Source organism: Adiantum capillus-veneris, chromosome 12 (assembly GCF_014529385.1).
Source record: "Adiantum capillus-veneris isolate H3 chromosome 12, ASM1452938v2, whole genome shotgun sequence".
Taxonomy (NCBI): Eukaryota; Viridiplantae; Streptophyta; class Polypodiopsida; order Polypodiales; family Pteridaceae; genus Adiantum; species Adiantum capillus-veneris.
Genome location: NC_140942.1, coordinates 12,978,168 through 13,000,574, shown reverse-complemented (window position 1 = coordinate 13,000,574; position 22,407 = coordinate 12,978,168). Strand labels below are relative to the sequence as shown.

General features: G+C 45.0%; 1 pseudogene across 1 annotated transcript in view; it reads right to left on the bottom strand.

Moving 5' to 3' along the window:
• Positions 1–3,107: 3,107 nt before the first annotated feature.
• The window catches only part of LOC147445335 (uncharacterized), an 85,537-nt pseudogene continuing 66,237 nt past the window's right edge, over positions 3,108–22,407 (bottom strand). The window contains exons 8-9 of the transcript XR_015189764.1: positions 3,883–3,940; positions 3,108–3,793 (exon numbers count right to left, since the gene is read on the bottom strand). The product of XR_015189764.1 is annotated as an uncharacterized LOC147445335 (transcript). The remainder of the gene's footprint in view (positions 3,794–3,882; positions 3,941–22,407) is intronic.

Below are 22,407 nucleotides of genomic sequence, written 5' to 3'. Positions count from 1 at the left end.
TAGGAAGGCACCAAGCCTCCGGTGTGAGAGAGTGCTTAGGACGATTCAAACCACAAGAAATGTGACACATAGTATAGACTAGAAACAAGGTTGAATTACTAATTGAAATTTGAGACCAATTCCAAGAAACTGCCATAATTCTCCCATAATCACAGACCTATGCACGCTCGATATAAGCACCAAACAATAGGGTTAATTCTCCCTCTACGCAACTCAAAACAAGCAGCGTACACTAGAGGGGAGGAATGAAGCCGATGGAATTCCTTGAATCCGAACACCAATCTTCACCCTTTTAAGCTCCACACAAGAGCTCATGCAAATAAGTTAAACCCTAAAAACCTCTCTCTACCTCTCTCTCTCTCTCTCTCTCTCTCTCTCTCTCACACACACACACACACACACACACACACACACACACACCGAGAGAGAGCATTGTATTGACCATTTGATGAACTTCCATGACTTACTTCTCATGCAAGATGCCACTCCGTGTATTCTCAGCATGACTTGAACTAGGCAACCCTTGTGGTGCACTCAAAATCTGTGAGTGCACATTCACATTTTTTGCTACCAATTTCTCCTTTACATCATTCCTAAAATCATATTTTACATCAGCATACCAACTCTCAACTCATGAAAAGCAACATCTTTGCTCATGTTCATTAACATGTGATAGGGTTGTAACAATTTTCCCTTCCTACTCAAGGGAATAACCAATGATCGTAAAATGAACAATGCATCTATCAAGTAGGGAAATGTTAGGACTTGGAAGTTCAAGGAACTCCAAAGATCAAGCAAGATTTTTTGAGAAAACTAAAACAATGCAAATCAATCAAGAGGACCATAGACTCCCAACATTATCAATAGATTGGATGGACTTTATACACATAAAAATTGTTAAAAGAATTTGAGAAAACTAGAAAATAAAAATCTGTAAATTTTATAATTTTGCTGCCACATTCTCCTTTGCACCATTCCTTAAATCATCTTGCACATCAGCATACCACCTCTTTAACTCATGAAAAACAAAATCCTTGCTCACCCTCATTCGACGTCTGATAGGGTTGTATTTTGTAAGCATAACCAACGTTCGTCAAATGAACAATGCAAGGATTTGGAGATTCATGGAATCTCTAAAGATCGAGCAAGATTCTTTCTAGCAAACTAAAACCTGAACAAAGCAAACCGATCGAGAGGAGCTTAGCCTCCCAACATTTATTGTGATTGTTGCTCCTCGCCATGTCGTATTGTGCACAAAATCCTCACAAACACTTTTGTGGTCTGGCACTCTTGATGGAGCATGCGTGGGAAAGCCCGCTATTGGACCTACATGGAGTGGATTAAAACATTGAGGCTTATGTTATTTTGGGCACCCTGGCTAGTAAGGTCTTGTAATGTCATCTTTTATTCCCTTGGAAGCGTTAGAAAAAGCTCCAAAACCTCCGTTCTCTTTTGTGTTGCGTGGGGATCTAACTTGCCACATTTTTTTTACTTGAGACTGTTCTTTCTAACATTCCCACCTAGGATTTACCTGTTTTTTAGCATGATTAGCAAGAAATCTCCTTACTTTTGCACCTCAATGGGCACACCTGCTAGAACATCCCTTGATTACCTTATTGGTTGGGATCCTTTCAAAGATGGACTTGGTCACCCATTTTGGACAAAAGCATTTCGCATTTAAGGCACTTCACCAGAGTACGAGATTTTCTTTTTGGATGATAAACTAAACTAGGAACTTGGGTATATCTTAAATTAGCTTTACTTCTTAGTACGTCTCCCCAATCTCAAAAGACAAAAGGAAAATCCTTTCTATTACTTTAGGACGAACATTCAAAGGTGAAATGGAAAAGAAAATTGGAAGGCCTTGTATGGATTAGGAAGGTTAAAAATGCATGGAAACTAGAAGGTCAAGCCTTTCCAATGATTGAATATAAAAGAAAACATGGATCTCTCTCTCATTTCTAAGCGTAGGTGCTCAAGGGATGGGTTGTACAAGGCAGTCCCAAGCAACAAATGAGGACAAGTCATTGAGAGCAACCAATGGCTAGTAGAGGGTGATTGGGTAGGGCAACTTGGGTGTGTCAGTTCAGGGTGCCATAGGTGGGGCTAGTTCGTACACGCACAACGGCCAACGACAGAAACAAGACATTGAGATGGAGGTGGTGGCTACAGTGCCAATAGACGAGGTGTACAAGGTAGAGTCGTAGGGCATTGAAGGACATAAGGTGGAAGGTTGAGCGTCGGATAGCAAAGGGCTAGCAATCGGAAGAGAGGCAGGTGCAACTGTTAGTGAGCACAAGAGGAGCGAACATAGACCCAGAATTGCAAGGATAGCTTCGAGGAGATTTATGAGCTTTGATTTTTTTTGAAGCCATTAATTATGAAATACCATTTGAATTTACTGGGACATGAGTACTCAAGTTACTCTGTAAAAGGGTTGTGGCCATTTATACTTGAATGAACGTCACCATTCTCATTTTGTACAAACAAAAAGCTCCTTCAAATAGATCAAAAAACTAGTGGAGAATCAATGGTTTATTCATTCCTACCTCAATCTCAGAACTTTGTAAGCTTTCAATAGTTGCTTTGCAATCGAACTTTGTTATAGGATATAAACAATGCAATGTAACCTATGAGGCTATTAAGACATAAAAGTAGCATGGTTTTTCTCCCCAAGTCGAGACCTGTAATAACCATGTCACCCAAAATAGCCAAGGTCCAATAGCAAGCTTTGGCATGCGTGCTCCATGTTGCGCGTGCGACCACCCAAGTATATTCCACATAGAAGCTAAATAAGGCATGGGTCTCACTTTCCATAAGGTTTTTAAGTCTCAGAGAGAGAGAGAGAGAGAGAGAGAGAGAGAGAGAGAGAGAGAGAGAGAGAGAGAGAGAGATGCACGATGCCGGTGACTAAGCCAGATATTTGGGTCATTAAAGAAGCAATGTTGCCATTAGACATCTAGGTATAGCTCTAGTAGACTGTTGGAAATGTGTTCTAATTTTGTTTAAAAACTTCTTATTCATGTATCTCAAAATGTTGGCAATATAGCTCTAGTAGACTCTTGGAAATGTGTTCTAGTTTTCTTTATAAACTTCTTATTCATATATTTCAGAATGTTGGCAATATCCAACATATAGCTTTACCATAAAGATTAGTTGCAGAATCGGCCTCTCGTAGGCAGTACATTTAGACACTGCACTACTTGTTTGTAGAATGCATTGGACCCATAAGCTAGTTCAAAGCACGCTCATTGTCCCATCAACATGATAAAGTCTTGAACTCTATGTTGATATCATCTGGCTTGAAAAATTGTGTTCCCAGTTAGCAATTGCCATTCGACAGGAGTTTGAAAGTTTTTCTTTCAAGAGCAATCAGCCTCTCAGATATTTACAAATTTCAAATGAATTTACAAAAAGGGCGGTTTCGGAGGTTTCCTTGTTGGTGAACCTTTTGCGATGAGCATGCTATTCAGAAGTACAGCTGAAAGAGCATAATCAAGAAGAAAGGATTTTTTTCCCTGATTGTCACAGGACGTTTTGATATCATTCAGAAAGCACTTCACACTTTTAGTACACTGCATCTCAAAACTCCACACCACAGGTTCAAGGGGGATCAAACGCTACTTGCCGAGGTACGACACCGATGATGGCCGCCTCCACCTACGCGTTGAAGGGTTCCCTCCACATGTGTAAGGCTCACTTTTTATAGAAGGGGCTGGCGTGCCAGTAAAATAGGGTGTATTCAGATGTCCTTCAACCATATCAGGATATCTCAGGGCCATCTCCCTTATACCTAACAAAGACAAATGAGAAGTCACACAAACTTTTACTTTCCATTAGCAGTTAAGTAGTATGTACCATCGATGAGCTTTTCATACCTACCACCATTAAGCATGAAAATGTTTTCAACGCCTTTCTCAGCAAACAAGTTCCCGGTGCTCTGTACAAGACAAGATTTTAATGTCTCAACAGACAATCCACTATGCTTTTGTCACAAAGAATACCCAACTTGCACCCCAATCAAACAACAGCATTATGCTGTCCAAGAAATGTTTTGAGGGCAACATTGCAGCAAACAAGGTATCAACTGTCACACACAAGAAACATGAGAAGCAGAGAGAGAGAGAGAGAGAGAGATGAATATTAACGTCGTCAAAAGGCCAAAATGAACATAAAGATGTATACACACACACACACACACACACACACACACATACATATATATATATAATATATATATATATATATATATATATATATATATATATGTATATATATATATACATACATATATATATACATATGTATATATACATATACATATACATATGTATATATACATATACATATACATATAGATATACATAGATATATGCAGATATATATACATGTATATATATATTTTTATATTTTTTTTATTTTTTTTAATACATACATATATATACGTAGGTACGTTGATTAGCTAGACAGATCCAGACGCCCACGACCTCGGGGGGTCTCCCACCATCGACGAAGGCTAAAGCAGAAGATCCAGATCACGCTAGCTCGATATGCAAGACGCCCAGTCAGAGTACTGACCATGGAGGATATTGATGAGATTCGACAGCGACCGATGAGAGATTTCATTTAAACCCACCACCCCCCTCCCTCTATCTCGTTTCAATTCTCAATCAGCTTCAGATTCATTTCCTTAGTGTTTTAGTTTTAGTTCTTTGTACTTTCCGTACTTAGACATGGTATCAAATTCACCAATTGTAACTTTCTGGTCTCATAGGTCATTTTGGCCTTTCGAGGACGTCAATATAACATTTCATTGCATTTTCATCTCTCTCTCTCTCTCGCTTTGTGTGTGTGTGTGTGTGTGCGCGCGCACGCGCATCAGAGAAGCAAGGAAACGAGGAAAATAAGCAATTTACAGCTATTATCAGAGATTTCAAGACCCCTCCCCCCCCCCCCCCTCGTCAAAGACATGGACTTGACACATGCACACATCTAGTCACATTATGCACATGGTGATTCTATCAGTTGTAATATCTAACTCTCATGAGTCATTAGAGCCTTCAAGTTAGTTGGCACATGCACCTTTCTTTTTTGATGATACCCAAAGTGGATTGTAATCAAAGATGTATCTGATTTGTCCTATAGGCCAACTTTGGCCTCGACAAGGACGTTAATAGAACTTTCTTTCTTTCCCTCCCTTTCTCCTTCCCTCCCTCCATTATGCATAATGCTCCTCTCTCCCTCTTTTACTCTAGCTCAAGATTCAAGGGCCTCAAGGCCCTAACGTTGTAGAAGCATACCCTCTTTTCTCCTCTTCTTCATAAACTCATAGGTCTCAAGCTTCTCCTCAAGCTCTCTCATGAGGCATTGCTCTCAAGCTCTCCATTCCCTCCCTCATAGCTCTCAAGCCTTTCCCAAGTCTACATCTCCCAAGCTCTACATCTCTCAAGCTTAAAAACTACACGCTTGTTTTTTTTTAACGTATGTGACGTCATCGTGCGACAAAATATTTAAAGTTCGATGAATACCGCATGTCTTCGTACGTGGACAAAACGTACGTGACTGTACGAGACCACCTAGGCGTGTTCCATGAACCAACCTCTAGAGAAGAGGATGCCAAACTGTTGTACAAACTCAAGGCTCGACGGGTGTCTTGGTAGCCTGAAAACGTCTCAAACCTGACGGCCTGACCCCCTTTCTTGAACTCCTTGGTCTTCTTGCTCATCTATTCACTGTCAGAAGAGCTCTCCTCCTCCGAATTGCTAGATGGCATCCCATGCCTACTAGACTTTTTCAAAAATCTGCTTCTCTTGCTTTTTCTCCGCTTCTTCCGACTTTTCTCATCCTCTATGAACTATAGGACAACGAATTGTCGAAACTCTCTCTCGAGGAAGAAAAATTTGGGTCATCCTCGAAACGAGCACGCTTTTTGGATCTGCTTGCCACCTTGAAAGCCAAACTTCCAACCCAAATAACCGGGTACATCCACTGATTTTCTCTTCTTTCGAGAGTGCTTCAAGCCTTTCTTAATCTGGTTCATTGTTCTGGCACCCTTGTGAGCTTGTACACAGGCCGTGCATGTCCAGACACTTAGAGTAGCTCCATACACTCTGATTGCACAACCCATAGCATTAGCATCATGATCCAATACTCAGCATGAGGAATTCCACCACATGTGCACCAATTCCAACCGCACGTGGCAACCACCTCTTACTTGGCATTTATTTAATAATAAGTGACTTATTATTATTTCCCAAATCATGGAGATCCCAACCAGGCTGCTCGACCCACCTTCTTGCAAAATCATGGAGATCATAAGTGACTTATTATTATTTCCCAAATCATGGAGATCCCAACCAGGCTGCTCGACCCACCTTCTTGCAAAATCATGGAGATCATAAGTGACTTATTATTATTTCCCAAATCATGGAGATCCCAACCAGGCTGCTCGACCCACCTTCTTGCACCTATATAAGGATGCCAAGGGGGCGCTAGAAGAGGCACATCACCCAGAGCTGCAGACAGAAACAGGTAGCACCTGCTTGACTTGCAATCTCTCGCGTTTTCCCAGCAGCAAGACCAGCGTTTTTGACTTCTGCATCAGCGTTTTCAAGATCAGCCCTTAGCCTCGCCGAACTCACAGCACTTGTAGCAAATCCTCTCTGCATTGATCCTCAAATCAGCCAGTGTTTCCAGATTCAGCCCCATCACAGCTAGTGTTTTCAAGATCAGCCAGCAATCTCTAGTTTTCAGCCCTTGCAAGCCTTGGCGGTAGCATATCAGCCTTTGCCTTGCAACAGTAGCAGACTTCCAGTAGCAGATTCAGCATTCTCAGATTTCATCCCATCATCATCGTCATCGTCATCATTAAGTACCACAACATCTGTACCAGACCTTGTGCAATCTAAAGCAAATAACTCTCCAACCCATCGTCGTCAAGTACCACAGCATCTAGAGCATTGTACCAGATCTCTCATGCAGTGTTATGGTCATGTGAATAATAAACGCATTGTGCTCTTGTTTGATTCGGGTAGTATGCATGATGTGATTAGTGACTCTCTCGTGAAGAGCGCACATTTAGGAGCTCTTTGCATAGATCCCATTCTGATCTCTGGTTTTGCTCCAGGCATGCAATCTTTTTGCACCCATGAATATCCTAATGTGACAATGTTAGTTCAAAATGTAGGTTATCGTCGTAGATTTGTGGTTTCTCCTCTCAAAGGATGTGATTTGATTTTTGGCATCAAGTGGTTTAAGGTTATAATCCATGCATTGATTGGAAAGAAAACACTCTCTCTCACACACTTGAAGAAGCACCTCCCGTGGTTCTTCGCTGTGACTCTCATGTTTTTGCCACTAGTCTCTCACTCTCATGTTTCGAAGGAGGATAAAACACATAGTCTCGTAGTTTCTCTCAGTACACAGTCCCATAGTCTAAAAAAACATGATTCATTGCATGAAAAGAACTCTCTTCCTGTCATGTCTTCTCTGAAGCACGATACGCATTTTTGCATGATAGAACTGTGATTGTTCGTAAGGATCATCAAGTCTTCAAGTTGCTCGAGTCTGTACTGAGTACACCTTGGGGTGACCATCAAGCTAGATGGTTCCAGTTTTGTGAGCAATTTGGTGGTTTGGATAATTGTGTTTCTACAGATATGATCGGTCATCTTGGCTCTTGAGTCGAGGTCCAAAGAACCCACTTAGGAAGTATTTTATGTTCCCATGATTACTCAATATGCATTGTTCGAGTTTCTCATTCGTGATAGTCTCTTGTATATAAGTCACCCTCTTTATGTGTTACCTTTTCATAGGCATGCTATGCCGTATTGCACGATGCACATGATTCACTCACGGATGAGCACAGATGTATGCATATCACTCTAGGAAAGATAAAGAGTTTGCATTCAAGGAATTCATAATGTTTCACAATTGCCCGTTTTGTAAGTCGGTTTCGCATGTTCATTCCTTGGCATGACACAGTCACGACAAAAGCACGAGCACGATTGTCCATCAAGCATTGGCATTTACGTTGTGGTTTGCCATAGTTGATCGCTTTAGGTCGAAAAGTAAAGTTTCGATCACACTTTTAAAATGTGTCTCGTGAATGGTTTGGCACTCCATCACATTGTTTATCTGCATTTCATGCACAGTCATTTAGGAAGAATAGTCCTTTTTCAATCACTCGACAAGGAACGGATATGTTTGCGTTTGGAGTGGTTTCGGGCATATTCCTCAGCGGAGATTTTCGAAGAATATGAACCCCAGATCGTAGACGCAGTTGAAGACAAGGAGCCGCAACAAATTATTATGTCTCTTTCGGCACGGCCCAAAGAAGCAAGCATTGCGGACTTTCCTGAAGTTCAAGTATCGTGAAACCCACGCACTAGATTGGGCCAACGAAGAGTTCTTCGCAAACCCCCATGAGTTGGGAGTTTAGGTAGCCTAGAAAGTGTTATGGCACCCTTGTGAGCCTGTACACAAGCCGTGCATGTCCAGGCACTTAGAGTAGCTGCATACCCTCTGATTACACAACCCATAGCATTAGCATCATGATCCAATACCCAGCATGAGCAGTTTCACCGCATGTGAACCAATTCCGGCCGCGCATGGGAACCACCTCTTACTTGGCATCTATATTAATAAGTGACTTATTATTATTTCCCAAATTGTGGAGATCCCAGCCAGGCTGCTCGACCCACCTTCCACCTATATAAGGATGCCAGGGGGCGCTAGAAGAGGCCAATCACCTAGAGCTGTAGACAGAAACATATAGCACCTGCAGAACCCGCATGACTTGCAGTCTCTGACATTTTCTCAGCAACACGACCTGCGTTTTTGCCTTGTGCTTCATTGTTTTCAAGACTAGCCCTTAGCCTCGCCGAACTCGCAGCACCTATAGCAAATCCTCTCCGCAATGATCCTCAAATCAGCCAGCGTTTCCAGATCAGCCTACATCAGCCAGCCTTTCCAGATTCAGCCCAGCGTTTTCAAGATCAGCCAGCGATCTCTAGTTTTCAGCCCTTGCAGGCCTTGGCGATAGAATATAAGCCTTTGCCTTGAAGCAGTAGCAAACTCCCAGTAGCAGATTCAGCATTCTCAGATTTCAGCCCATCATCGTCGTCGTCGTCAAGTACCACAGCATCTAGAAGCATTGTACCATACCTAGTGCAATCTAAAGCAAATAACTCTCTAGCAATAGAGAGGGGGACCCATGGAGGGGGGTTTGGGCCCCCATTTGGTGTCGTCTCTCTCTCTCTCTCTCTCTCTCTCTCTCTCTCTCTCTCTCTCTCTCTCTCTCTCTCTCTCTCTCTCTTCCCTTTGTTATGGTCATTGCACGTTCTCTCATTAAGTCGAGGAAGGCTCTCCCTTTCTCAAAGTAAAAGGAACCTTGAGCACTCACTGTTCACTCATCCTGAGCTTACACCATCACTCACTTCCACTTTACCTGATCTTAGGAAGTCATTTGTAGTCCAATGTGATGCATGTGGCAATAGTATTGGGATTGCTAATGCAAGATGGTTGGGTAGTAGCTTATGAGAGCAGAATCTTGCAAGGGCCAGAAAAGACTATGCAAATCTATGAGAAAGAGTTACTGGCCGTGATTCATACGCTTTCCAATTGGAAGCACTACCTGCTAGGTGCTGATTTTGTTGCCCAAACAGATCATCAAACCTCACGATACTTCTTGACACAGTCAAAGTTATCTGAAAAGCATATGCAATGGGCAAACATTGTCTCTATGTTCCACTTTCAAATTCTGCATGTGGAAGGCAAGAAGAATGTTGTGGTTGATGCGTAATCAACAAAGCCACAAATTTCAGCTGTGTCAACTCCTTATCATCATGAGCTTGATGACATGAAGGAACAATATGCTACTGATGAAGATTTTGCAAGGATCTTTGAACACTTGCAAAATGGACAACGCCATGAGCACTACCTCCTCAAGGATGGTTTTATGATGATGCATGGCAGACTATGTGTCACTAAACCATTGCGCCATAAGGTTATGGTAGAAAGCCATGTCCCACTGTATTTTTATGTCCCACTTACAAGAGAGGGGATCTGGTCTAAGACACCATCGGGATGGGCGTCCGGTGTCGAGCGGACGTAGTTTGAACTAGGCCAGTGTGGCCGGTCACTATTATAAAAGGGAGGCCAAGGTCTCATTTGTAATCATCAACCCCCACTAGCACAGTGCCAGTGGTTAGCCCGTGAACCTCAAGGAGGTGAGGCCAGGTGCTATGGAACGCTCGGTCCTATAGATGCACGCCTACGTCCTTGAATGCTGGCCCAACTTGGGGTACTACCGGATGGTGGCTACGGTCGGGACGAGTGTCTATAGACGGTCCGTGTAGCCAGGAGATCCTCTCTACGTGTTTGTTTCATGATGTCAGAACCGGCTTGGCTGCAGGACGGACCGCGTGCACACCTCTGGATCAGTTCAAGTTGCATAACATAAATTTCGCATAATTTTTAATGACTAATTGCTGAAATTGTTTGTTTTTCTTCTCATAAGCATGTTTGTAGGTAAAAATTAGGGTTCTTTTGCTGATTTTGATAAAAAACAGTAATTTCAGAGGTGGGAATGTTGAAAATCAGAAGCTTTTTATCAATTTTGCTGATTTATAGGCAAATTCATCATACATAAGTTTTTTTAATCTCCCTCTGCATCCCCCTTCTATGCGAAGCACAAAGAGAGAGAGAGAGAGAGAGAGAGAGAGAGAGAGTACCTCTCTCTGCTGCTGGCTGCATCGCTGCAACGTGGAAGAGGAAAAGAAATCAATCACCAAAGGCGCAATGCTGGAGAATCCAGCATGGAAAAATTTTGCAACGCTGGCTCCAAGCTGGATCTTCTGCCGTGCGCTGGGCACGAGCGCGCACACGCACACGCACGAGGCTTTTTTTCCAAGCGTCCCCTCCACACGGTTGCAAATCGCTCTCCCTTGCATTCGATCTTTTTTCTACGCTACAGGCTTCAACTTGCTTCGATTTCTTTTAAGGGGACCCCCTTATTTCAAAACATGGCCCCACAGACTTTTTAAATGGGGACACTTTGGTTTTTTTATAGGTGACTATGAAACCTGCAAATTATAAAGAACTAACATACAGAAACTCAAAAGTTTGCAGAGAACTCATTTTCAAGCCTCCTGCTTCTCTCCGAGCGTCCTCTCTCCCATCTGCTCGCACTCACGCGCTCCTCCCTTCACATCGCCACTTCCGAATACTCCCGCCGACGCGCCGAGCTTCCATAGAGTTCCACTTTTTGCAACCAAAAAGTGCAAAAAAGGCCGTGAAATTTCTAGTTTTTACCGGATTTCACCATGGATTCCTCCAGCTCGAATGCACAACGTGATGAAGCACCAGATAACATTTAAATTTCAATCAAGCATGCTCTGTACACATGGATCACAAGTACTTTCCAAAGCCTCGACCAATGTATATCTGCTGTTGCTAATTGGACTATTTTCTTTTTTTTTTAATGATTAAATCTCTTTTTTAGGATATTTTATTATGTGCACTAAGAACTGTTAAAAGTTGGAATATTGTAGCTACAGGAAAAGCCATCAGGAATGGACAACTCTGATGTGTCATTTGATGGGTGACGGAAAACATCGTGAAGGAGTTTTCGTAAGTTCGATGGAAAGGACCGGGTTACGGGTGCCCCTGATGCGTCACATGATGGGTGACGGGTGCATCAGAAAGGGGGCATTCAGTAGGTCAAGGAGGAAATCCGAGCTAAGAAAGAAAAATACGCGTAAGAACGCAAGCACAAGAATAAAGATGGGTTCAATGAAGCTTTTTACGAAAAGCAGGAACATTCGCGGGAAGGCAGATGCTTTCACGTGAGGAATCTATGTCTGCATTGCATCTGTGCCCCTATACTACACCTGGGGACGCCTGGAATGTGTTTGTGTAGCATCGTTTTTAACTCACAGAGTGGTTTTTAAAGTTTGAACAGGTTCACCCTTTATTTTTAAAAGTGGCCGGCCCCTTTTAATAATAAAATAAAGCAGGCTAAAAAGTCCTACGCTAATGGCTGTACGGCAGGCTGAAAATAGCGATCCCTCTCTCTCCTCTCTCTAGAAAGCGTTCACGCTTTTGGATTGCCTCTATTCCCGCCGGGTCTGGAGGCCTATAAAGGGGAAGCCAACGTTCAGTTTTCTACATCGCAAGGAGTAGCAAAAAAGCCCAACGTTGGAATTTGGAGCAGAGTTCGGCGACAAAAATCTGCGAGTGTTCGTGTGCCGACGGAGTACGAAGGTCGCTTTTCCGAGTGAGGAGCGACGGGTATAATTTGTCGATACGCATTGCGAGTTGTTGCTTTGTGTGGTTTGTTTTGCAGGAATTCTCCCTTACAGGAAGTCCCTCACGGGAAGTACGGCCTTTGCGGCTAAGTCCCTCAGGGGAAGTACGACCATTGCGTCCAAGTCCCTCACGGGAAGTATGGCTTTTACGCCTAAGTCCCTCACGGGCAATACGGCTTTTATGCTTAAGTCCCTCACGGGAAGGAACGACCCTCGAGTCTAAGTCTAAAGAACGGAGGGGTTTCCTCGAGTTCTTGTGCTTGTATACGAACTCTCCCTGAATAAAGAATACTCTTGACCGGGGGGGGGGGGGGGGGGGGGGGGACCAGCCCATCTTCTGGTCCCCAATACTGTGTCGATCTTCTCCCTTCTCTCACATTTGCAAAGTTATTTAATTTTCAGATTTTAAAGTGCTCGTGTACGCTCCCGTTTTGTGACAGCGATATCAGAGCTCGGACTCCTCTCTTTCTCTGCAAAGAAGGACAATTCCGGGAAGAACGGGAAGAACCATGTCGAGCCAAGGGAGAAGCGTTGAAGAGGAGCTTCAACAAGTGCAAGCTCAGCTTGCGGAGTTGCAACAAATTTTACTGTTGCCAGACGTCCAAAAGCTTTTGGGCGGAATGAAGAAAACGAATGGAACTGATGCAGTCAAGAATCCAGACAACATTGTTGGCTTGAGACCACAGGAGGCAAGAGAAGAAGAACGTGCCGAGGTGCACAAAGGATCTTCGGATCGTAATGAACAGCCTACTCCAAGGAAAGGCTAGGAAAAAGCACTCTCTTTGCTAGACGAGAGCAAGGACATCTCTATCTCATCTCCATCTTACTCTCCTAATTATACTTCTACTTCTCGATCATCTCGTCAGGAGGAAGCCGCTATTACTACTACTCTTCATCAATCTAAAGAAAAGCGCCGATTTAAGAAGCATGGTCGCAAATCTCATCATCGCATGAGAGTCTTCAAATTGGGCGACAAAGACATCAAGTTTGAAAGCTACAATGGACGGAGAGACATCTCCAAAGCGCTGTCTTTTATCAGGCAGTTTGAAGTTGCCTGTAGCAATGGGCACTTCACAGAAAAATCCAAATTGCGCCAAGTGGGGATGCACCTCAAGGAAACGGCAAGCAATTGGTGGTTAGCCAAGATTCTGGAAGGTTCTCAGGCCAGAACTTGGGAGAGCTTCAAATCTGAATTTTATGAACAATTTCTTCCACCTGACTTTGAGCAGGACATAAGGAAGGAATGGGACTCGCTTGCCCAAAAGGAACATGAAAAAGTAACGACCTATGTGGACAAGTATTGGTCGGTTCTTCTGAAGGTCACTCCCTTCATGAAGATTGCCGACGAGGAAAAGAAAAGAAAGTTTGAAGCGGGTCTCCAACCGCAGCTTTGAAAGAGTATGAAGGTGTATCCGCATGATACTCTTCAAAGGATGATGGAGTCAGCAATCATTGCTGAGGATTTGCACTCAACTGGGACGCCCAAAAAGATGGAGCATAGCACTTACTGTGCAAGACAAAGAGGGGTCTACGATGACCAAGGGGGCCAAGGAAGAAAACGTCCTCCATCTAGAGACGATGATCATTCTAAGAAGCCAGAGGGCACTGGCAAGCGAACTAAGTATCTTTCTCCTACTCAACTTCAAACTTTCAGAGAGGAAGGAAGATGCTTCTACTGTGGCGAGAAAGGACATATGAAACCGGACTGCCCGCTACAGCAGCAACGGCAAGAACAAGCCTCTACGAGGCAAGAGAAAGCAAGGAAGGAACCCGCACCACCAAGCTCGAACTCAATCCCAGATGTTCAAGGAAACACTTCCTGATGAACTCCCTCCGGTACGCCCGGAAGATCACCGCATAGATCTCATACCGGGTAGCTCGCCTCCCAATCAACCCCCTTAACGGGTGAGTCTTGTTCAACAAGAGGAAATTTTGAAGCAAGTCAACGAGCTTCTTGAGAAAGGTTTGGTACGGCCAAGTACTTCACCTTACTGCTCTCCAGTTCTACTGGTGCAGAAGAAAGATGGCACGTTTCGAATGTGCATAGACTATCGATCTCTAAACAAGATCATGGTCAAGAATCGCTTTCTGATCCCTCGGATTGATGATATACTTGATAAGTTGCAAGGTGCAAGGCTCTTTAGTCGCATAGACTTAAAGAGTGGGTATCATCAGATACGGATCGCCCTTGAGGATGTCCATAAGACTGCTTTTCGCACTACCTTTGGTCTGTATGAATTTTTGGTAATGCCTTTCGGCTTGACCAATGCTCTTGCGACATTCAATCGCATGATGGATCGCATTTTCAGCCCGTATCGAGCTTTTACGGGAGTATTCTTTGACGACATACTCATCTTCTCTAAGTCAGAAGAGGAACATCGGAAGCACTTGGACCTAGTGTTTCAGGAATTGCGTAAGCATGAGTTGCATGTAAATGCAAAGAAAAGCGAGTTCTTTCTCTCGGAGATACATTATCTCGGCCATATAGTCTCTCACAACCAAGTGAGTATGGATCCTCCCAAGATCCGAGTGCTAGAAGATTGACCTATTCCCACTACGGTACATGATGTACGTAGCTTCCTGGGATTATGTTCGTATTATCGAAGGTTTGTCCGAGGATTTGCCCATGTAGCAGGACCACTTCATGATTTGACAAAGAAGAAGATTCCTTTCAGATGGGGATCGAGACAACAAGGAGCTTTTGATCGGCTCAAGTACTTGCTAAGCCATGGACCTATTTTGATAGTGCCTGACTTAAGGAAACCATTTGAGGTTCACTGCGATGCTTCAGGTGATTGCATAGGAGCAGTGTTAAACCAAGAAGGCCATGCAGTGGCTTATGAAAGCAGACGGCTTAAGGATGCAGAGTTGCATGCATCAATCTACGAAAAGGAACTCACGGCTGTGATTCACGCCTTATCCAATTGGAAGCACTATCTTCTAGGAGCGGATTTTGTGATCAAGACTGATCACCAGAGTTGCGGTATTTTCTTACGCAAAGGAAACTATCTGAGAAGCAGATGAGGTGGGCAAACTTTTTGTCTATGTTTCACTTCCAGATCCTTCACACGGCTGGGAGTAAGAATGTAGTTGCAGACGCACTATCTAGTCGGCCAAGGGTGAACGCTATCACTTCGGTGTATCACCAAGAATTAGAAGCACTACCGGATTTATATCCGAATGATCCAGACTTCTCCACCATCTGGGGAAAGCTACATCGTGGAGAGAATGAGTTTCCCTATTCCATTCGGGACGGTTATCTCTACCACCATCAGGCCATGTGTGTAAGAAAGAAGATCATGGATGAAGCACACGCTTCGCCTTATGCGGGTCATAGGGGTATTCTCCCTACGACCTTAGCAATGGAAAGATATTTCTTTTGGCCTAGCCTTAAAGCAGACATTGATAAGTATGTTAGGGAATGCTTGGTTTGCCAAAAGTGAAGTATGATCGGCATAAGACGCCTGGGTTGCTACAACCATTGCCTGTGCCTAATGAACCCTGGGAAAGTATTTCCATGGACTTCATCATGGACCTCCCTAGAACTCAGACTGGAAATGACGCGATCTCGACCATTGTGGAACGGTTTAGCAAGCAAGCACACTTTATACCAGTCAAGAAAACGATCAAAGCAGATCATATGGCTAGGGTCTTTCTAGCACAAATCTTTAAGCATCATGGAATGCCTAAGTCTATTGTGAGCGATCGAGATCCTCGCATGACAGGAAATTTTTGGCGTGCCTTGATGGATAATCTTGGTACAAAGCTGAATTTTTCATCTGCCTACCATCCTCAAACGGACGGGCAAAGTGAGATAGCCAATTCCACAGTATTGGATATGTTAAAAGCTTATGTGTCAGACCGGCAATCTGACTGGGAGAAATATTTGCCTCTTGTCGAGTATGCGTATAACAATACCATACACTCATCGACGGGGAAAGCACCTTTTGAGATTCTCTATGGTAAGCCTTTGCTTCCATCCATCCTTTTAACTAAGGATAAGATCTTTGCAACAGATGAAATTGTCCGGGATTTGGACACCGCCTACGGGCAAGTTAGGAGAGTTATTCTACGCTCTCAAGAAAAGCATAAGAAAGCTGCAAACAAGCACAGGAGGAATCTCGACTTAACAGTCGGACAGTTAGTCTTACTCAAGTTTGAGAAGGCAAGACTTAAGAAACAAGCGTCTCATTAGGGGAAAGTGGTAAAACTTTCTACCCGTTATTATGGGCCGTTTAAGATTACTGAGCGAGTGAATGATGTCGCTTTCCAATTAGAGCTACCGCCTAATTGGAAGATCCATAATGCTTTCCATGTCAGTTTACTCCGGCCGTATGTGGGACCGCCTCCAAGCCAGCCTAGTGCTGAGGAACCTCCTGAGGTTGAGGAAACGGAAGAAATACCCCAACCGGAGCAGATAGTAAATCATCAGGAGTGGTCTCTCAAATCCGGAAAGATAACACGGAAGTATTTGGTTAAGTTTAAGAACTACTCGAATCTAGATGCTCAGTGGTTGACGCAGGAGGAATTAGCAGCTTATCCCGAGATACTGGAGGTATATGTCCAAGCACTACAGTTGAGGTCAACTGTTTAGAAGCCAGAGGGATGTTGCTAATTGGACTATTTTCTTATTTTTTTAATGATTAAATCTCTTTTTTAGGATATTTTATTATGTGCACTAAGAACTGTTAAAAGTTGGAATATTGTAGCTACAGGAAAAGCCATCAGGAATGGACAACTCTGATGTGTCATTTGATGGGTGACGGAAAACATCGTGAAGGAGTTTCCGTAAGTTCGATGGAAAGGACCGGGTTACGGGTGCCCCTGATGCGTCACATGATGGGTGACGGGTGCATCAGAAAGGGGGCATTCCGTAGGTCAAGGAGGAAATCCGAGCTAAGAAAGAAAAATACGCGTAAGAACGCAAGCACAAGAATAAAGATGGGTTCAATGAAGCTTTTTACGAAAAGCAGGAACATTCGCGGGAAGGCAGATGCTTTCCCGTGAGGAATCTATGTCTGCATTGCATCTGTGCCCGTGTACTGCACCTGGGGACGCTTGGAATGTGTTTGTGTAGCATCGTTTTTAACTCACAGAGTGGTTTTTAAAGTTTGAACAGGTTCACACTTTATTTTTAAAAGTGGCCGGCCCCTTTTAATAATAAAATAAAGCAGGCTAAAAAGTCCTACGCAAAAAAAGCCTACGCTAATGGCTGTACGGCAAGCTGAAAACAGCAATCCCTCTCTCTCCTCTCTCTAGAAAGCGTTCACGCTTTTGGATTGCCTCTATTCCCGCCGGGTATGGAGGCCTATAAAGGGGAAGCCAGCGTTCAGTTTTCTACATCGCAAGGAGTAGCAAAAAAGCCCAGCGCTGGAATTTGGAGCAGAGTTCGGCGACAGAAATCTACGAGTGTTCGTGTGCCGACGGAGTACGAAGGTCACTTTTCCGAGTGAGGAGCGACAGGTATAATTTGTCGATACGCATTGCGAGTTGTTGCTTTGTGTGGTTTGTTTTGCAGGAATTCTCCCTTACGGGAAGTCCCTCACGGGAAGTACGGCCTTTGCGCCTAAGTCCCTCAGGTGAAGTACGACCATTGCGTCTAAGTCCCTCACGGGAAGTATGGCTTTTACGCCTAAGTCCCTCACGGGAAGTACGGCTTTTACGCTTAAGTCCCTCACGGGAAGGAACGACCCTCGGGTCTAAGTCTAAAGAACGGAGGGGTTTCCTCGGGTTGTTGTGCTTGTATACGAACTCTCCCTGAATAAAGAATACTCTTGACGGGGGGGGGGGGGGACCAACCCATCTTCTGGTCCCCAATACTGTGTCGATCTTCTCCCTTCTCTCACATTTGCAAAGTTATTTGATTTTCAAATTTTAAAGTGCTCGTGTACGCTCCCGTTTTGTGACATCTGCTCTGGAAAACGCAAATGTTCAGACGAGCATTCGCTTGACCTCTCTCGAAGGGGCCATGTGTCACAAACTATTGACGTGTCAAGCCACCGAAGAACGGAGCCAACCTGCACATCCCGGCCAAAGAACGGAGGCAGCCTGCACATCCTGATCGAGGGGCCTGAAGGTAGCAGAAGAAGTTCCCACCAACTTATGGGACCCCATCCGATGGGGCCCAAGTGCCTAGGGGCATAATAATCAAATAAGGCAGCTCACACACACACAAAAAATGATTGCGCTACTGGGACGTGGCAATTGCAAGGCACCTCCGAATTTTGCGCTGACATGATGACGTGGCAGCAATACGGATTTTCGCGTTTTGCGCTGACAAGTGTTGGCGTGGCAGTGTAGGAATCTTTTGGACAAAGATGCTTTTGGATCAGATGCTTTTGAGTTTATAGCTTTTTCGTGTAAACTGCTTTTGAGAGGCCAAGGGCCTTTAAATATGAGCAAAGGGCTCATTCTCTGGCATGCTTCCAGGTGAAGGCGCAGAGTGTGGAGTACCAGCTTGTATTGAGTTGAAGCATTATAAAGAAATACCGAAATGGGAGCCAAGGTTTGGGGCCAATGCTCTCTTGGGGTGGAACTCCGCCACTCCCCGCCTCGTGTGTCATGAATTCTCTATCTCTTTCACTTCAATTGTTATTTGAAGTGCTTAAGTTGCTCAGTCTGTTATTTTCCGTTGGCAAGTGGTGCCCGTCCCCGTTACACCGTGCAAGGGTTTAAGATCCGTCTTGTTGCTCTCGAAAATACGACTTAGTCAACAACTGTGCTCCCAGAACGATACCCATCTCCAGCAATTGCGGATACAAAATGCTCCTTTTGGGCGCTCACAGGGTGGTCCTATTTCCACGATTCTGTACAAAACCACCAATTTCTCTGGAGAAGAGTGTACAGAATTGGTCATAAATAATTGGCTTCACCAGTGGACCGCGTATTTTGATCTCCATGGGGAGCATGATGAACTGAGGATTCGGACGATTCCTCTATATCTGCGCAGTAAGGCGCTTACATGGTGGCGTGACATGCAAGAGAAGCCTACGAGGTGGACTGATTTCTGTGTGAAGTTCAAGAAAGACTTTGCCAAGATGGATCCTTTGATAGGTTATGCAAAATTGCAAAGTCTTTCGATGAAAATTGTCTTTTAATAAATATACGACAGCTTTCAAAGAAGCGGTCACCTTTTGCGAGGTGGATTCCACACACTGTGCAAATGTACATGCTGGGTTTGCATGAGCCATGAGGACTACCGTTGGGCCTTGATCAAAGACAAAGGCCCGACTAACATCGAGGACCTTGTGGCAAAACTACCCATAGAGCTACAACCACCTCTACTAGAGAGGGCTACATCAACCATAAGGGGAGACTCTCCCAATGGAAAAACAGCATATGTACAATGAGGGCTAAATCAAGAGATGCGAGGAGGGAAAAGCCACACAGGTGGACGGTAGTGCCATCTGAGCTCACCCCGGACCGTGGTGAAGAAAGGCCCAGGGCGCCAGGGTCGAAGGAACTCCTCTCAACACTCCTGCATGCTGTCGGAGCTGCTCTGAAGTCTCTCGAACTGTCCCCTCAGAGTATGAATCAACTCCAACCAAAAATCTCAAACAGTCTCCATTGGTGGCACAAGGCGAGCCTCTAAGATGCGGAAGCAGCGGACCCGCCAAATGAACCAGAGTGTCAAGCCACAGACACACCTCTCTCTCACTGCAACACTCCTGTGGGGTAAGCTCTATAGCACGCTAGAGTGTAGGTCAACCGCCCTGTATCACTATCATCATGCTGGTGGAGGATAGCTCAAACTAAAGTGCAGGGCCTGTGAAAGTAGACCAAGCAGCTGCCCCCCAAGTGTACTGTTGTGCTGTGTAAAGAGCTGGCATCAGCCGAAGGACCCGAAGCCAAACCTGTTGTGCCATAGGGCAATCCCACAAACAGTGATGTTGACTCTTTAAAGGATGGTCACAAGCTGCTAATGTTGCCGATAGGCCACTATGTACTAGCCAACTCCCCACTGTTCTAGTTCTATGTGCAACTAGCCACTAGAACAAAGTGACTTGCCTCGACCGTCTAGAGTCCCACAACCTCGCCCAAAAGGCTGACAAGAACTCAATTGTGAGACCCTCCTCCTGCCAATGAGCTACTGCAGCAAGACAAGCCTCTCTTCGTGCTGCCAGTATGTGACGTCTCAGTCAAACAGTGTACTGAAAGAAAGAGACCCCTGGATGGTCGGCTGAGAAGAAAGGGTCCCTCCAGAACCACTCTCCACGATCCCACTACACTCGTGCCAGTGGAAAGCTCTCCCAAGCCTAGAGCCTCCAATGGCCTGTCTCAAGAGCTTCTGGGTCAGGATCGATGACACAAGTCCTCCCGCAGCCAGATGCCCACTACTCGGGTCCTCTTAAAACAACACTCTGCAACATGTGGAGCCTCTACTGAGACTCTGTGTAGTCGACCCTCGCCCTGTATCTCGAAGAACATGGAGGGCACAATCTCTGAGCAAGCTCGAACTTTGAGGACCTCCAGTCGCGTGAAGACCCCCATCCATCTGGGAGCCGTCACCTCTAGAGTTGTGAGCCACTCAGCGGGTACTGCCTCTGTGATGTCCTGACACATACTCTGCACCCCTCTCATGACCTGCAGCTGGATGCTCTGTAACTCCTCTGGCAAACCTGAGAAGTGAAGCCATTCACCTAGAGTGCGTGCTCGACCCTCTGCCGTTCTTTCTTCACCTCCTCTGTCGGCACTCATTGACACAATGCTTTGGTTGACAATAGTGATGACATTTCGTAGCCCTCCCTCTTGATGCTCTTGATTTGCGATCAGCACGAGCAATGCGAGATGGGGAGCTTACTTCTTGGATATCGACGACGCTACAACCTGGCAATAACACTTCGATGAAGTTCGATGAAGGCCCTGAGTGTTTCTACAATCTCCTCTTCTTCAGTCCTCCAGTTTGAAAAATCTTGTAGCCACTCCTCCATGATTGATGGCATGCATGGCTACTCTTTGTTGACTGAAGGTCTTTGCAAAGCCCTCCTCAATGAGGCGAAAGTGCAAAACAGACCCCGTAGCCTCTACACCAAGACTATGCACAATGGCCTCATCAAGCCATGGGACCCCAATAAACATGAGGCCTATGACCAACCAAGGGGCCCCTCTGAGTGCTGACCGTGGGCTGTCTCAAACGCTCCTCCGTGCAGGTGGGCTGGTGCTGCTCCAAGCCTCTCCGCAGCTGCTCCCAAGAGCAAAGCAGGCTCACAGCAAAACGACCTCTAGTCTCTTAATCAGAACAACTCTGCGCATCTCTATAAAGATCCATCTGATGCACGGTCTCCAAGGGCCTCCTACCTGAGGCACGCGAGCTCGAAGCCGCTGAAGCAAAAAATCCTTCCAAGCTCCTCTCCTGGAAGCAATCCTTTGACAACAAACTTCCCAAGAAGGGCTCTACTCTATTGTGCTCGGTCTATGATCCCCAATCCCCCCTGAGAACAAGGTAGAGTGATGACCTACCATGCTACTTTGGCCCCGGCTATCTGAGTGTCGCGCACTGACCACAGAAAGTTCCTGATCAGCTTCTCTACCTAGCTGATGCAGGAGCTCGAGAAGATCCAACAAGATGTTATGTACCACATAGTAGGCAACAACACCTGGTTGGCCACTACAACTCTGCTTGCCAAAGAGTCGTGTTGAACTCCAATGTAGCAACTTCCTTCTGATGGACAAGAGGAAAGGACCAATCTGCTGCTCAAGAGACAAGTCTAGGCCAACCTGACAACCCAAGTAGCGAACTGTAGTCCCTGAGGGAATCCATCTAAAACCCTCACCTGGAAGCCAATCAGGCGTAAAAGCACTGCCAAACCAAAAAGCCATTGTCTTCCTCCAGTTGATCAGTGCCTGATGCACAAAAAAACGTCTCTAGAGCCTGCTCACACCTGTGGAGGTTGGCCTCTTGGCCCTCCAAGTAAAAAGCTGAGTCGTCTGCAAACTCAGCATCCAGTAGTTCATCGCCTCAAAACGGGAGCGCTAAGCCACACAAACCAACCTGCTATGAAACCAAGAGTCTGCTCATCACCTCAACATAGAGCAAAAAGAGGAAGGGGGCTAGAGGGCAGCCCTATCTGATCAAGCGTATGAGCATGAAACAATCTCC